The 15,116-nt window shown below is 41.1% G+C and overlaps 1 pseudogene across 1 annotated transcript; it reads right to left on the bottom strand.

Annotated features, from left to right (window-relative positions):
* Positions 1 to 252: 252 nt before the first annotated feature.
* Positions 253 to 14,106, bottom strand: LOC145432908 (uncharacterized; annotated as a pseudogene). Its single transcript, XR_013912998.1, has 19 exons — positions 12,894 to 14,106; positions 11,425 to 11,612; positions 11,107 to 11,197; positions 10,947 to 11,035; positions 9,512 to 9,579; positions 8,922 to 9,027; positions 8,625 to 8,764; positions 8,438 to 8,467; positions 8,169 to 8,291; positions 7,788 to 7,872; positions 7,338 to 7,409; positions 6,757 to 6,900; positions 6,552 to 6,683; positions 5,296 to 5,454; positions 4,554 to 4,694; positions 3,873 to 3,998; positions 3,473 to 3,700; positions 1,444 to 2,636; positions 253 to 488 (listed from the first exon to the last, which is right to left on the bottom strand). The product of XR_013912998.1 is annotated as an uncharacterized LOC145432908 (transcript).
* Positions 14,107 to 15,116: the final 1,010 nt, after the last annotated feature.

Here is a 15,116-nt window from a genome sequence, read left to right as displayed (position 1 = left end):
CTGTAGCATTTCAGGAAACTCCAGAAATTCGATTGAAATTTTAAATCAGAGCATAGAAACATTTCACAAATTAGATTACTGACATTTCGATCTGATTAGTCTAATTCGACAAAAAGAATTACTTAGTTGTCCATATCTACTAGGTATGATTCATCAATTGCACGATCAGGTCAATAAATATGATTTGAGAGCACTGGAAATCTATCCCAGCAGCGCAAATGACAACAACGTATGGCGAAATTCCACCGCGGCCTTACATCAGCCTTACATCGACGGCAATGTTAAATTGCCGCTTCCTATCACGTTAACACTTCGGCAATCGGCGGCGATCAAGATTGACTAGCGGATTTGTAGCATGCGATTGTTGAGGCGGGGTTCCAGCAGCACTTTCTTTCTTTGCACAAATGTTCGGTTATCAACGGGCTTTGAACATCGTCTAGCTGACATTCTTCCTCGGCTCCGGGCGGAATCATGCAATCTGGTTCGTCCTGGAAATTTGTTTCAAACGTACAGAATTATTGCTTAACGCTTATCTATGTTTAATGCGGTGATTCTCAACATGGGTTTGATGAGGTAGCCTCATGAGTTCGCTGGAGGTCAAGACTCACCCGAACTCATACAACAGAAGTCACACTGATTTGCAATGGACAATGAACATTCATCATCGTCTTTTTTCTTCATGTGAAAATCGTGTTTTATGGTTTTGCTCTTTTATCACTGTTGTTGGTGCACACGGCGCAGTTCACTGTGTGCACAAAGTAATGTATTTGATGTGTAGTATGGTAGATTATTGCTTTGCGACAAGGCGGGAAATTTGGGGTTCTCCGGGTTTGTACAGGTTAAGAAATGCCTATTTACTGACAATATTATGGTGTAACACATATTAATAAGATCAGAGCGTACTGCTATAACGGATGAATTTGTTATAGTATACCGATGAGCAAATTCGAGGAGTCCATTTGCTATACTGGCTGTTGTTATTTGTGGTATTCATGGTGTCTGTCGACTACTATGGTCATTAACACCAGGCCAATTTTCTTCATTCTTATTCCGTAGCTGCCGGCTTAAACCACGGCCCACTTCAAGGCCTTCATAAGACTCCGCTCACACGCATGATATGGCGAGTGCTATACTGGTGTGGACGTTGGCAATGATTAAATTTGCCAATTATGTAACAGCTAGAAGGCGCAATTTAAAAGTGATTGCATGGAAGTATAGATGATTGGAATCGTTTAGCAATTAGTCACCGAAGCACACTGATTGTGAACGTATTGCGGTCTGTCGAAAGTTTCATCCCTCGATACAAGAACAGCAATGGGTAGACTTGTAGGTCGTTACCGGTGGAGGTCAATAGCAAAGTATATACTTTGACCACCTCTGCGTCGACCATATACTATCTTATCGTAGGCAGTTATAGGCCCACACAATTTTAGTACCACTCACCTTGTTGTAAGAATGTTCGTTATCGTGCGGCGCTACGAGAATTCCTGTCGTCACATCGTTCGAAACTTGTCCGAAGTTCGGGAACGCGTTCGGATTAATCGAAGGCCTGTTCGTATTCGGAAAGAAACCCGGCATGTTTACAGGCATATTGGGGAACGGAGACTGTTGGCTTTGTCCCGAAAGTGAATTGTACGATGATGGTTGAAACGGATTCGTCGGCGGGTTGAACTGTGGGTTAGCGGACGGGTTTTGCGGCTGATTCATGAATTGAGATTGTTGGGTCTGACCAAAGATAGAGTTTGTAGAATCGGATCCTCCTTGTTGAGACTTCATCAAGAGCTTGATGAGCAGCTTATCCATCGAGTTACCTTCGGATCCGAGCACAGATTGGACTGCGGGATTCATTACCAAGTTATTCGTTCTGATTTCACGAGGAATGTTCGTTTGCGGAGAATTTCCGAATATATTACGATTTCCATTGTTTGCAGACGGGTATAAACCCGGCCCCTGTCCGAACGCATTAGGTCTTTGCGTATTACTAGCCGTCATTGAAAGTAAAGCGAACGGATCCAAAGGTTTTCCGGACATAAGAGACATCATGGCTGAAACTGGCAATCCAGATGAAGACGGTGATTGTTCTGGCGCGGTGGGGTTACTAAAAAGTGATGCTAAAAGGCTGGGGTTATCAGACAGCATAGATGGGTTGTTCAGCAGCAAGGGCATTGCAAGTGATTGAGAATCGGAGTTTGAAGTTTGCATCGACATAATTATTGGTAGTAATTGCTCAAGCGAGTCGGTGCTGTTCTCAGAAGACTTTCGATTGAGTAGCATAGGAAGCATCCATGACATCATGTCTGTTTTACCACCTTGCGAAGCTTGGTCTTGTTGCGAAAGCGCGTACATCAACATAGGCATCATAGATGATTCATCCGATTCTCCTTCTGAGTTTGAGAGAAGCAATGTCATCAATTGAGGGTTTCTGCTCATATCGGAACTGGCCAGCATCTGCATCATCATGGCGTTGTTAGAATTGTCGCTGTCGCCAGAGAGAAGGGCGGGTATCATGTATGCGAGGTCTGGAGACATCTGACCGCCGGATGCCTGGGATTGAGACAGGAGGATGGGGAGTAAGTCTTTTAACGAGGACCCGCTGTCGGAATCGTCTCCCATGAATTTTGACATCATCAGGGCGGCTGTAAAACAGTGAAAAGTTTTTGGTTTTGTTTCGTATATTCGTGCTGTGTCGACATCAATGGTCATGTTGCGCCGAATCGATATTCTTATTATGGATTATTCCGAAATGTTATTGGTAGCGACGCGCTTCTACTTTCTCGGGGAGCTGGAGTATAGTTTGCTTGTTTTCACTACTTACTGAAGGGGTTTGTTTTTAAGTACTTCTACTGTTGCTTGAACAGCCAAAACAACTTGACACTTTGGATCTTGAAAAGTAGAAAGTAGTTTTGAGTTAACTTTGCACCATATCTATGAGCGAAAATGTCATAGGAACCGCGTGAAATAGCCGCTGTGTCACAGTAACTGAATATATTTTCGAAGCATGTAGACCTACCCATTTCTGGTGACTTTGATTAGAAATTTTGAATCTTTAAATCTTGAAATTTACAAAGTAACTAAATATAGTTTATGAAACTACACTTATACTTGAGTACTTTTCAAGCCTTTTGTTCGCGATTTCCCGTCTAAGAATTCTGAGCACGTGTTGGAATCGAGATATCTATTTGTAATTGAAAAGAAGTTAATTGATTTACTCCCACTCCCACTCGAGTAGCACAATTATTTGTAATTATGTTGAGTTTGTAGGATAAACTGAGGTGTAGTTAGAATGAAAGATATCAAGTCATTCCGACATGGAACTGATTAAGCCTGTAATCTCACATTTTACTATCGGTAACATCGATTTGAAACACTTCGAACGCAAAAATGAAAACACTCTTCTCTCTCCGTTTAAAAATCCAATATACAATCAAAATATTTTCATATTGAAATAAACCCAATAACAGTATTCACTTACTAATGAGTCCGCTCATTTGATTTTGCTGTGGCTGTTCTGCCGAGGATTGTCCGGCGCTTTGATAGTTGGGCTCCTCTGAGCCCCACGTTTGTTGATTGTGAGCTTGGCTCCCGTTTCCGTACGGTACGAGCGGTCGGTTTCTCATGGAAAGAATTGCCATTTGTAGAAGAGGATCGCTCAACCCACCATCAGAACTCAGCATTGCCAAATAAAGTGGGTCGATACCGCCTAAGAGGTGAAATAAGATTATTGGGTGCTATCCAGCTGACGTACTCCAAAGTCTAAAAATACATGGATGGAAATTAGCTAGAGCTAGGTAAATGAAAATCGGTGCTTTAAATTCTAAGCTTCTGGGCCGTATTTAATATAGACCTACATCTGTAGATTGCCAATCGTATACCTGCATTCGCCCCGACGTTACCGTTTGAGGACATGGCGGCCATGATCAAAGGAAGAAAGTCATTTTTCGTATCACCCTCGTCATCATTATTTTTCGCTCCTAACATCAGAAGCGCCGGCATAATACCTGAAGCATCATAAACACAGGGTTGTAATAACTCAAGTCGTGATTTTCTGGCGACTCGACTTGACTCGAATCGTGATTTTAATTACGGAGAATGAATCGAGTCGACTTGAGTCAATTTGACCATGACATTGCGCATGACTATACCAAGTCATATGACTCGAGACCCGGTTATTCAGTATTCGTATTTCCTGTATCAGTATTGGGACTGGAAAAATAGGGTTGAGATCGTTAAAAGTGAAGACATGTACTATATTGTGAATTTGAAGCGTTAGATAACACCTAAGCAGAGTCGTAAAAAGTGGATTGAACTTGTCTTGAACTCGAAACTGAACAGCGAAATACGATCACTTGATTACGAATTCGAGTCTAAACACTATGATTCCCGCCTCGGACGCGGACTTGACTCGAGTCAACAATATAAAAGTAAGAATGACTTGTGACTCGAAACCTCGTGATTTGGTTACAGTATTGTAAAATATAAATATATATACTGCAATATTATGTATGACCAGTGGCCACTGAACAGAGCTCTGTCTTCCCGTTTCTCTCACTGACCCATTAAACTGGATCTTGACGATACCGCTGGAGATGCAGACGATGCCGTCGTGCTGTCCTCTTGGATTTTGTTGAAAACCATGGGGAGAATGACCCGGGAATCATCCTCTGATTGAGCCATACTATACAGCATCGGGCGACCTGAATCAATTCAGAAGTTTAGTGGCGATTGGAATGGAGAAAACAAATAGCAGCTCTGCTATTCAACTCTGGAGGTTACAATCTGAAGGACGTAGCCCCTTGAAACAGCAAGGCTATACAGGATAGGTCAGCGCTCTTCAACCTTATTGGGATGAAGCCAATAAAAAGGTCATCACTGGTACCTGGCTGCCAGGGCCAATGAACTAGTAACCACTTAGTGTTTATACGTATTCTGCGCTAGGGTACTACGTGTATTCTTGCGTACTGGTGCACCGCAAGCATATTTTGGTGTTCGCTGGGGTGCAGCATGCACTCCTTTTTAAGAGCAGTAAGCTAGGCTACAATCGTACCAAAATATTATTGAATCAGCGTGATGTAGATTTGTACACGTTCAAGTTCTATTCTAAAAAATTGGAATATTTATTAATAGTATCATTGCTAATATTGGATTATGTATTCAGGTTTTATTCTAATTTGGTAAAATCGGGTTATATATGATTCTAATTCCAATCAACTACAAAAAAGCTGAGAATTTGTTAGTTGTCCATCTTTGCAACACATATGCACCTATCAGTAGCAACCCTATTATATACGAACTTACTCATTTGCGACAGGGAGCCATCCGACAGCAACATCATTGACGACATCAGCGTCGAGACTGGGTCGTCCTGATCCAGGAAGAGATTGAGCATCTGAGGCGAACTCGAAGAGGAATGTTCCGCGTCTTCGCGATACGAATTGAGTGCAGACATTTGTCCAACTGAAACGGAAATCGTTTGCTAAAGTTGCCAAGATATTTCATATCGATGTAATGGAATAGATCCGTTATGCCATATTCTAATTGTCGATCAAATTTACTCTTTGAAACTTTTTATTTGAGTACTTTTCTGACTTTCTGACTTCAACCTGAAGTAGGCCTATTACTGACGTATCTTGGAAATTGTTATCTCTACATGTACTCTTATAGTGGAAATTTCCTTCTGCTTCTACTTGATTACCAACGATGACAACTTAGACCACGTATGGATATATGCTTGTTACAACTCAAAGGATTTCTAATACCCATGCTTAATCAAGATTGTACAGCATAATCCGTGCATTATCTAAAAATGTACATCTAGCTTGAGCCATGTGTTCGCCTTAATCACTCGAATTTTCAAGCAGATGGCGTCATATTTGATGATACGATTGTTGATATACAATGTTCTTTTCCATTCTTTACTAGTTCCTGACGATTGCCCCTGGCGGCCTAAAATAAGGGATGTAACCAAGTCACAAGGTTCCGAGTCACAAGTCAATCTCACTTTTGTAGTTTTGACTCAAGTCAAGTCTGGTCATTTTCAATTCACCGCCAAGTTAAGTCCGAGTCCAAGTCAGCCAGTAGAAGGTCGAGTCCAAGCCATGGTGTTTTGACCGGAGTCCAAGTCATTCTGTTCACTGCTCAGTTTTCAATTCAAACCGATTCAACCCACTCTTTCAACTCTGCTCGAGTGATAAAGAATGGCTCGCATTCATAATATAAAAATTTTCCTTAGTCTTATCAGTTTCTGGTCCTATTTTCCAAGTATCAGGACCGATAGAAGAAATACCACTGTAATGTGGTAACTTTACTATTCTTCGAAGTTACAATGAAATAACTGTCTTGGCCGTCCTGGTCACGACTCATATGACTTGGTTCGGGTCATGCTAAGTCGAGTCAACACGTAAATTGACTCGAGTCGAGTCGAGTCATATTACGCATTTGAAGAAATGTCTCGAGTCAAGTAGAGTCACCAAAAAATCGCGACTCGAGTCGAGTCGAGTCATGACTCGAGTCACTACAACCCTGCCCAAAATATTCGGGTTTAAATTTCTTACTTTTCGAGATTTGACGATATGACAAAGCCTCGATGCAATTCGCTCCACCGGCGATATTGATTCCAAGCATCGGGTAAACGTGATTTAGCATGCTGGGTTTCTGGTTATCCAATTTCAGAGCTTTGCGCAGAACTGTCGGACACAACATAGAACGAAATAACGCTTTTAATTGCGAGATTGGGTGATTATTTGTACGAAAACGAACTCGAATGATAGTCATCGAACCAGCAGCACTTCTCGTTGATGCATTCTTGTTCGTTTGTGATTTTCTTCGACTTGAGGAATCCCCCACAAGGTGCATGGAAGCGAGCGTACATCTTCAACTGCGTTGTGTTGTAACATTGTTCGTCTGAAGGTTAAGTCATTATCGTTATCGTTAAATCAGGCTACATTCGATGGGTTTTTGATAGTTTGTAGCATTTTAATGAAAGTCGATTGAAATTTGCCCGCACAGGCGTACACTCTTGGCGGAAAGAGAGTGTATTCACACCGAAAAGGGTGGTACGCAAAAACAGAACCTAACTCAGAATTATATCGCGGTCATAAATCCCGCTTGCATGCGTGCATACCACCCTTCGTACATTCGTACATGCATCGTTTAGATTAAAATGTTGTACTCGATTTATACCGCGGCATAAGTCTGATTTGATCTGGTTTCGTGTGCCATGGGTGTATATTCACACCCGTATATCACGGATGATACAGGGGTGTAAATACTTACCCTTTTCGCAGTGTGTTTTTAATTATATTGTATAATATTTCATAAATCGGCTATTTTAGCCTCACCCAGGTATGCATCTCCTATTGGCGAATACTGGATATACATCTCTCCCGGTATCTTCGGCTGCATCGGTATTTCTGCATTATATAGCAATAGATATAATTTGGTTGTGTCTCGTTATTATCATCTTGACACATAGTTTGCAATAAGTCATAATCTTGTATCTATCATCGATCTACTTCTTATACAATATTCGAATTGCGCAAATTTCGAATTGCAATCTCCGTGTTTACTGACGGTCGTTCCCGATGAGAATCAGTTGACAAGCTAAGAGTAAAGAAATTTGCGAGCATGGATGTAGGTACTTATTATGTTGGTTTCGAAGGATATTCTGTAAAAATAATGTATGCAGGCTACTTTAATTCTTATGTCTCACTTTCTCGCATCTATGCATTTCGCAGGCCATTCCATATATCACGTATTGTCATAGAAAGTGTACGTTTGAAAAAGGATACCTGATGAACTTTCGCCGAACGATTTTCTACGGAGAACATAATTCATGTATTCCTGGGCGCTTGGTGCTTCGGTGGATGGCTTCATCTAACAGCGAAAGACAAGAATGAAAGTAGTCTCTGGATATATAAGCATGTAACACTTAAGCATTTGGGTTAAATTTAGGGTTGGAATTTTTAGATTAAAGTTTGGGTTCGGGATGAGATGCGGTCATCGTTAGCGTTAATTGTGCGGTTATAAAGTCAGATGCTCAGGTTTCGCATGTGGAAGTGTCGGGAAAGCCGTTAATATACTCAATTTATGTCATACAACTTCACAACTTCCAGCAAATGACTGTGACAAAGGTCTCTCCTTATCGACGCGAGTTAACTAAATATACATACATTGCCTCCACCTAGAATGCTCATCATTGACATTGTGCAGAGAGTCTTATCCTTTTTTCCGCAAAATATCATCATCTGGGTAAGCGCCGATAAATCAGGCGTTTTATTCTGGATTCCTGACTTCTGAAAGGGAAAATATTCATAAAGTTTTATACATTGTTTCAGTGCGGCTGCAGAATTAATTCACTTGGATTGAGCGTTTGCTTGTTGCTCATGGAAAATTAGACTGTTTAGAAAACGGTAATGTATACTGTTTGTTCATGACTCACCGGCTTTACTTCTCTGGTTTGGGACTCAACCTGGAAATGCAATAGAAATGTTAAAAACAAGTCAATGTAAAATCATCCCATCTACGGTGGGCGACACGCCCCGTGTGGCGTATGCCATACATGTATGCCTATTTCATGTCGAAACTCAAATATTGTTTTCGAGAAATAGAGAAGGCTTCACACTCACGGGTCTTTTGTGTTGCGGGTTTGGCAATCGATCGTACACTTTAGTAGGGACTGGAGCAATCTCAACAGTCTCTAGAAAACGGTAATGTATACTGTTTGTTCATGACTCACCGGCTTTACTTCTCTGGTTTGGGACTCAACCTGGAAATGCAATAGAAATGTTAAAAACAAGTCAATGTAAAATCATCCCATCTACGGTGGGCGACACGCCCCGTGTGGCGTATGCCATACATGTATGCCTATTTCATGTCGAAACTCAAATATTGTTTTCGAGAAATAGAGAAGGCTTCACACTCACGGGTCTTTTGTGTTGCGGGTTTGGCAATCGATCGTACACTTTAGTAGGGACTGGAGCAATCTCAACAGTCTCCGCAATTGGTTCAGAGCCCGTAGAAACCCGATTCCTGCGGAAAGATTGAGCATATTGATCGGGAAGTGTCAAGCGTAATAAATATAGAACAGTGATCAGTCTATTTACAACAAAGTTGCACGACTGAAGTCTTTTAAGCATTTCCAAATTTGATTAGATTTAGAACTATAGCTACACAGTTTTTTTTTCAAATTAGATATGAATAACTTAATTCGCTAAAAAACTTAGGACGAATTGAATTCAGAATCAGAAGGAAATGCAACAAGAATCAAATTCAGTTGGTATGAAATCGGAGAACATTCTCGTAAGCACGAGAGAGGCAAATGTCCGTCAAGACAGGATCGATTCGGGCTATTTCTCAAGCATAGCATTCCCAGAAAAACCTTAATTATACTAGAATTAAGATGAGAGCTTAGAATTTCACATTTCACAAATTATGTTTGAATTATATTAACGACATGTCGCTCTAATTAGACAATAAGTATTTAGTTATCTAAGTCGGATCAAACTATTCTTACCCGCTAGCGATCGGTGACGATTTGAAACACTTGACGTTGTAGGAATTTGACTCGACCCAACAGCAACCCTGGTAGTAAAGTACGAATTATTAGTACGTGATTGTGATTCATTTCAGAATAGGGTGATCCACTGGCACTCACAGCTAGGGTTGCATTTAAAACAAAGATGTTTAAAACAAGGCCTAATTTAAAACATGATTTTTAGGCATGACGCCACGAATATTCAATTGTGACGTAATAATGGAACGACATTGACAATTGAAAAGATAGGGTGAATATAGCTCCTTTGACGAAATATTTGTAGTATTAATGTTGAACCGACTATTTTGAGGGTTAAACCATCCCATATCGAAATACGTCGGTTATATCGGGTGATTATTGTCTGTAGGCTCGTACATTATGCTTTTTGGAATGTATTTAAACAATTACGGCATAATTTTACAGCTTAAAGAAAACACAATTTTGTTTTGTTCAAAAAGGCCTTTGTTTAAAACTCTGTTTAAAAACCATGTTTTAATCAAAGTGTTTTAAAACACCGTTTGTTTTAAAAGCAACCCTACTCACAGCCCAATCACACGGCCGTATTGGTTAATATTATTGTCTGCAAGTGTGTAACACGGAGCAAGGAGACTGATACGTACTGTGTAGTGGATACACACCAGAAATCAGGTCGTTCTAGGTCGGGTGGGAAAGCCTAGACTTGAGCCAATTACTGTTTACGAGTATAATCACATGTAGGTTCAATTTAGGGCGGAGATCATAAAGTCAGTTGATTTGGGAGAATGCAAATCATGTGATTAAACTACCAATCGGGGCGCATTTTTGGTGGGGATAATAAAGCTGGCTGATCCGGAAGAATGCTATTCGTGTGATTAAATACTGTTAATCGCGACGCATAAAGTTGGAAAGGTTACGCGCGATGGGTAGTCAAGGTGTCCCGAGTTTTCAATCAAGCGGCGTTATCTGTTGCACCATAATCCGAAAACGCGTTATAGGCTATCAGTTGTCAATTTACTGAATGAAACAGCAGCCTGCTGTTAACAACACTGCCACTGTTGTAGGTAGAATTATCATCATCTCGAAATGTAAGTCGTGTTCAAATCGTACGGTACAGCTATAGAATATTAATATCGCTCTGCAATGGTGGGTACATAATTCGTTGATTGTTTAGTGAAGCTATTATTACCTAGGAGACAATCGGCACGGTCATTATCGGAAATAACTGAGCGTAGGAATGCTACACCGTATACGCAGTTTTTACAGATAACTGGACTGTATTCACACCCAAACGGTGGCGTACGAAACAGAACCTAACTCAGAATTATATGGCGGTAATAAACCCTATGTTCCCATTACGTGAGACCATAATCATCACAGCAAACAATATGTAGCCTATACAGAATGATGTGAATTAGATGACAATTAAGGCTCTTACCAATGATTGACACTCCTGCAGTGGTACATCGGCTGTTCCGCAGGGTGAATATAAGTCGATTTCCTGACACTGAGCAGTTATGTAGGACACTGAAAATTGATTTGAATGTACACAACATATTTCGATGACCCTGTCTAGTCCTAAATTGCACAAGTAGTACCTTGGCGTTCTTGTTCCAACGCGTTTCCCTCTGAAATGCCGTAAGCTGGTTTCGGATAAGCGTCGTCCTTGACAGGTGTTGGCATAGTATCCTTCGAAGCGATACAGATGGAAATATTATTTATTAAACTTTTGTGTCGACCTAAATTTTATTTCAAATGTTTTGACTTGTCATTGAATATGCGTAGCCTAAATGAAACTTTGACAACTAGATAATTGTAGTTCTTTATTCAGATTAATTGAAGTAAATGCCGGTAATCTGTACTCTCATTATGACATATCGAAACAGTCTGAGTCTCGCACACGCACACACACGCACCTGATTCGGTAATTTATAGCATTGTAGAGTCGTGCCGTACGCAGCAGGATCCCAGCAACAGTCTCGGTAGATGCACTCGCCTTCTGTTATTTCCCGGTACCAGCCACAGCTTTTTCGGGATACCACTGGGACAGCCGAGCACTGGCGAGCTCTCTGCAGCAACGCTGCTACCTGAGGATTTGGTAGCGCTGAAAATAGATATCGAAAATTTTACCAGGAATTGATATGATATTGAAAATAGTAATTCGTCCGGATTCACAGTATACGCTGGCACGTGGTGCGTTTAACACAGTAACATAGCACAAAAAATTTCACTTGCGATTGTAACTGAATATTCCCACGAGATGATAAAATCTGACGCATCGATCCTTTGTCGGACCTGCATGGGTATCTTATTTAGAAAAATACTCCAAGTCATATCGAAACTTCAAAACTTTTCATAAAATTGCAATTTTGTGGTATATTCGAATCTATATCAATAAATGACCGACTGACTGGTTAAAATCAAATACGCGGAAATCAATTCAATTCAATTTATTGCCAAAATTTTCATCATTTCAATACATCACAAGACTGCGATACAATGAAAGATAGGAAGGTGTCGAAAAGACCTTGAGTAGTCTTCGACATCAGACTCCCACGTCGGCCTAGGCGATGTAAAGAGGAGGCATGCACACTGAATGAAAAGTAAAAGAAGATAATATAAAAGGACAGGTGTCAAAAACGATGGCATGTTGTCAGAAGGCGGGATCGATATGTCAGGTCGTGATCCGGTAAACTCGGATTAACTAGGATTTATTCAGGAAGAAAGGAAGTATCGATATTATATTATGGTTGATAATATTACTATTCCAGCACTCGAATCTGAATCGAGTATTGATTCTGATGCTTCGATTCGAACTGTGAGAGACGATTTTCCGAGTACATACTTATACGCCCACGCCATTGAGAGTTCATTTCACGAGTATTATGCTGGTTTCGATACTATTTCCCACTGTGGAAGGCTGCAAACAACTGTGATTGCTCACATCGTAGCATCGACATCATGTAGTGGGAAGTTATGTAACTTGGTGGAGGCGACATATCTGTGAACCCACATCATTGTAACAGAAAGCAATGGAATTGGTGTGGTCAAAGCTACCAAATAATCTTCAATGTGATGCAGAACTGGCACTATTCTTTGCGGTCACATAGAGGGTGCACATTCGAACTTTCCACATCTTTCATACTGTTGCGAAGTCGAAATGAATGACACTCGAATGAATACTTTACCCGACTCAAAACGTAACACTCAATTTAGAATCGAATCACTGAGACGGTCGAACTTGTGCCCTGCTCATTAGTTGCTGAATTCGCGAAATCTAAATTATCGCGACCCTAGGAATCTCGACAGATGTTGTTGTCTATTACACCGAGCTACTAGCGAATGGTTCGCCGTGGTCTGAAGCCGACCCATTACCCAATCCCACCTTTTCTGTAGCACCGCGGATAACCGGTCTCGATCGGGAAAGTAGAGGTGTAATCGAAGCAGCAATCCATGTACCGACAGAATGTCGAATTGTTCAGAATGATATCCGCGTACTCTTGGTGCGGCGTTACGTCACACACCTCCCTGCGTTCGGGCGCTACTGCGTCGCATTCTTGGGGACTTGAGCTTCTCGCGAACGGACCGTTTTTCCGCTCGCGCTCCATAGCTTCCTCCTCAAACGGTACCTTTAGCAGTTCTTTAGTGTCGAGTACTGTAGCGTTTGTGGACGCATCATCTTCTTCGGTAGCTGTGGCTCCTACGAAAGCTACCGCGAAAAATCCGTATAAGAAAAGCACTTTAGTTACAAGCTCCCGCATTATCTTGTGTGTCTAACGATTTGCTAACCTGTCAGAAGAGTATTTTTCTTGAAAGTATTCAGCTCAGCAATTGATATAGTCAGACTCAGCTCAAAAGCGCGATATAGAAGTAGGCTACTCATTCCCAAAAGTATCATGGCAACAGACGCACCTCATTATTTCGTATGTCTCATGATTTCCTAATCGATTAAAGGGTAGTATGCTGTTAAAATTATTCAGCGCGGCAATTTATGCGTGGCTAAATAGGGTCACAAGCGTGATATCCAAGTTCTCATTCCTAAAGGTTTCTTTCGGGCAGTCTCACAAACATATTGCTCAGTCTATTCTGAAACGATTTACAATTGCGCTCCATACTCAACATACAATACATGGGTACAGAATCCCATATCACCCCCAGAATACCTCTGCACAAGAATTGGCGTGTTTAGCTCGTAAAAATCACTATAACTTACTGAAAAGTTCCGTTTAGTAGACTTCGAACCTGCGCTATGGTGAAAAAACGCGCTGTTCGTCTGCATTGCGTTCTCAGCATTAGACTTGACATAATTTAGATTCGTCAGTTTTGAAATAGCAACTCAAGCACGTATTACCGAGCCCTTTTCATAACATAACCCCATCCCTGAATGTGCCTTTTCGTACAGGTTGATACCCGTGCGTCGTGACTCCTGACTCGGATTTCCTACTTCAGAAAAATCCTTTTTCCAAAGATCATAAATATACGAGCTCCCCCTGGAGTATGCGCTCTCCTACTACCCAGCCAATACTCCTTTTGAGATATCAGCATACGAAGTATTTCCTAGCTACTGGACCTGGGGCCTCTTCGGGTTTTGTTGGCAGTTGCGTGTGCCCCAAAAGTTTCGGAAGAGACATTGACTGAAATAGGTCATCACATCACATCACACGCATCTCTAAATAGGCTTTCCCATACCTAAAAATAGCTAATTAATTACTGGAGGCGCCACTTTTGCAGCCTCACTCACGTCGTCAATGCCAAATGGTAATCTGATCCTGTAGCTTCGTGATGATGTGCAGTGCCCTTTCATGAACCACTATGCGGTACGTGGACCCCAGCTTAAGAAGCATTGTACTAGACATACTAACATCTGGTCCGCTCGAAGGCCAACGTACATTACAAGCTCCACTCGAAGCATGTTGTGAACAGTGGAAAGACATTCAAGTCGCATTCTTCAATGGTACGCTCACGTGGAACTTACTCATACAGGAATGCTCAGTAACGACGGTAAAACTACCGGTTGTGCCTATTTCAGTGACGTCGCCGCTCATACATTACTTTTCGACGTGCGAATGACCTTTTACACGTCTACCGCCCATCAACGATTATAATGATTTCTTCAATATGAATTAATTTAGAAGGTCGACTCGTCAGGTACACGACGGGAAAGATTTCGATGGCCAATTATAGTCTCCGTCATCGTATTAAACCCAACAAATAAATCATTAGAAGAAATTAGAACGTGCCTATGTTGTATTCCTTCTTGATGAATTGAATACATGTCGATTGAACTTTATGGCGAGTAGGTCTATGTATGCATATATACGGCCCCATTGCGATAATGTCCAATTGACGTAATGATAGAGAATGGAGTCTTAATTTTTACTACTTCGTTCTCCCGGCTTTTATTGTTTCGAGTAAATCATTTGGAATATGCATTGTATACAAGTATACGTAGCATGTCAATATAAACCTGCTTCGCTGTGTATATTGCACAGTTTCAACCATTAAAATGTTGTGTCATAGACTGCATCATATATTTTCTGCAAACTAGAGCTACAATGAGATTCACATGCAGGCTTAACTAGCAATGGACTGGAAAAAGATAATACAT

This window comes from Botryllus schlosseri, chromosome 2 (genome assembly GCF_051294905.1).
Source record: "Botryllus schlosseri isolate E-star chromosome 2, Bs_hap1, whole genome shotgun sequence".
NCBI classification, from domain to species: domain Eukaryota; kingdom Metazoa; phylum Chordata; class Ascidiacea; order Stolidobranchia; family Styelidae; genus Botryllus; species Botryllus schlosseri.
This window is presented reverse-complemented; position numbering and strand designations above follow the sequence as displayed.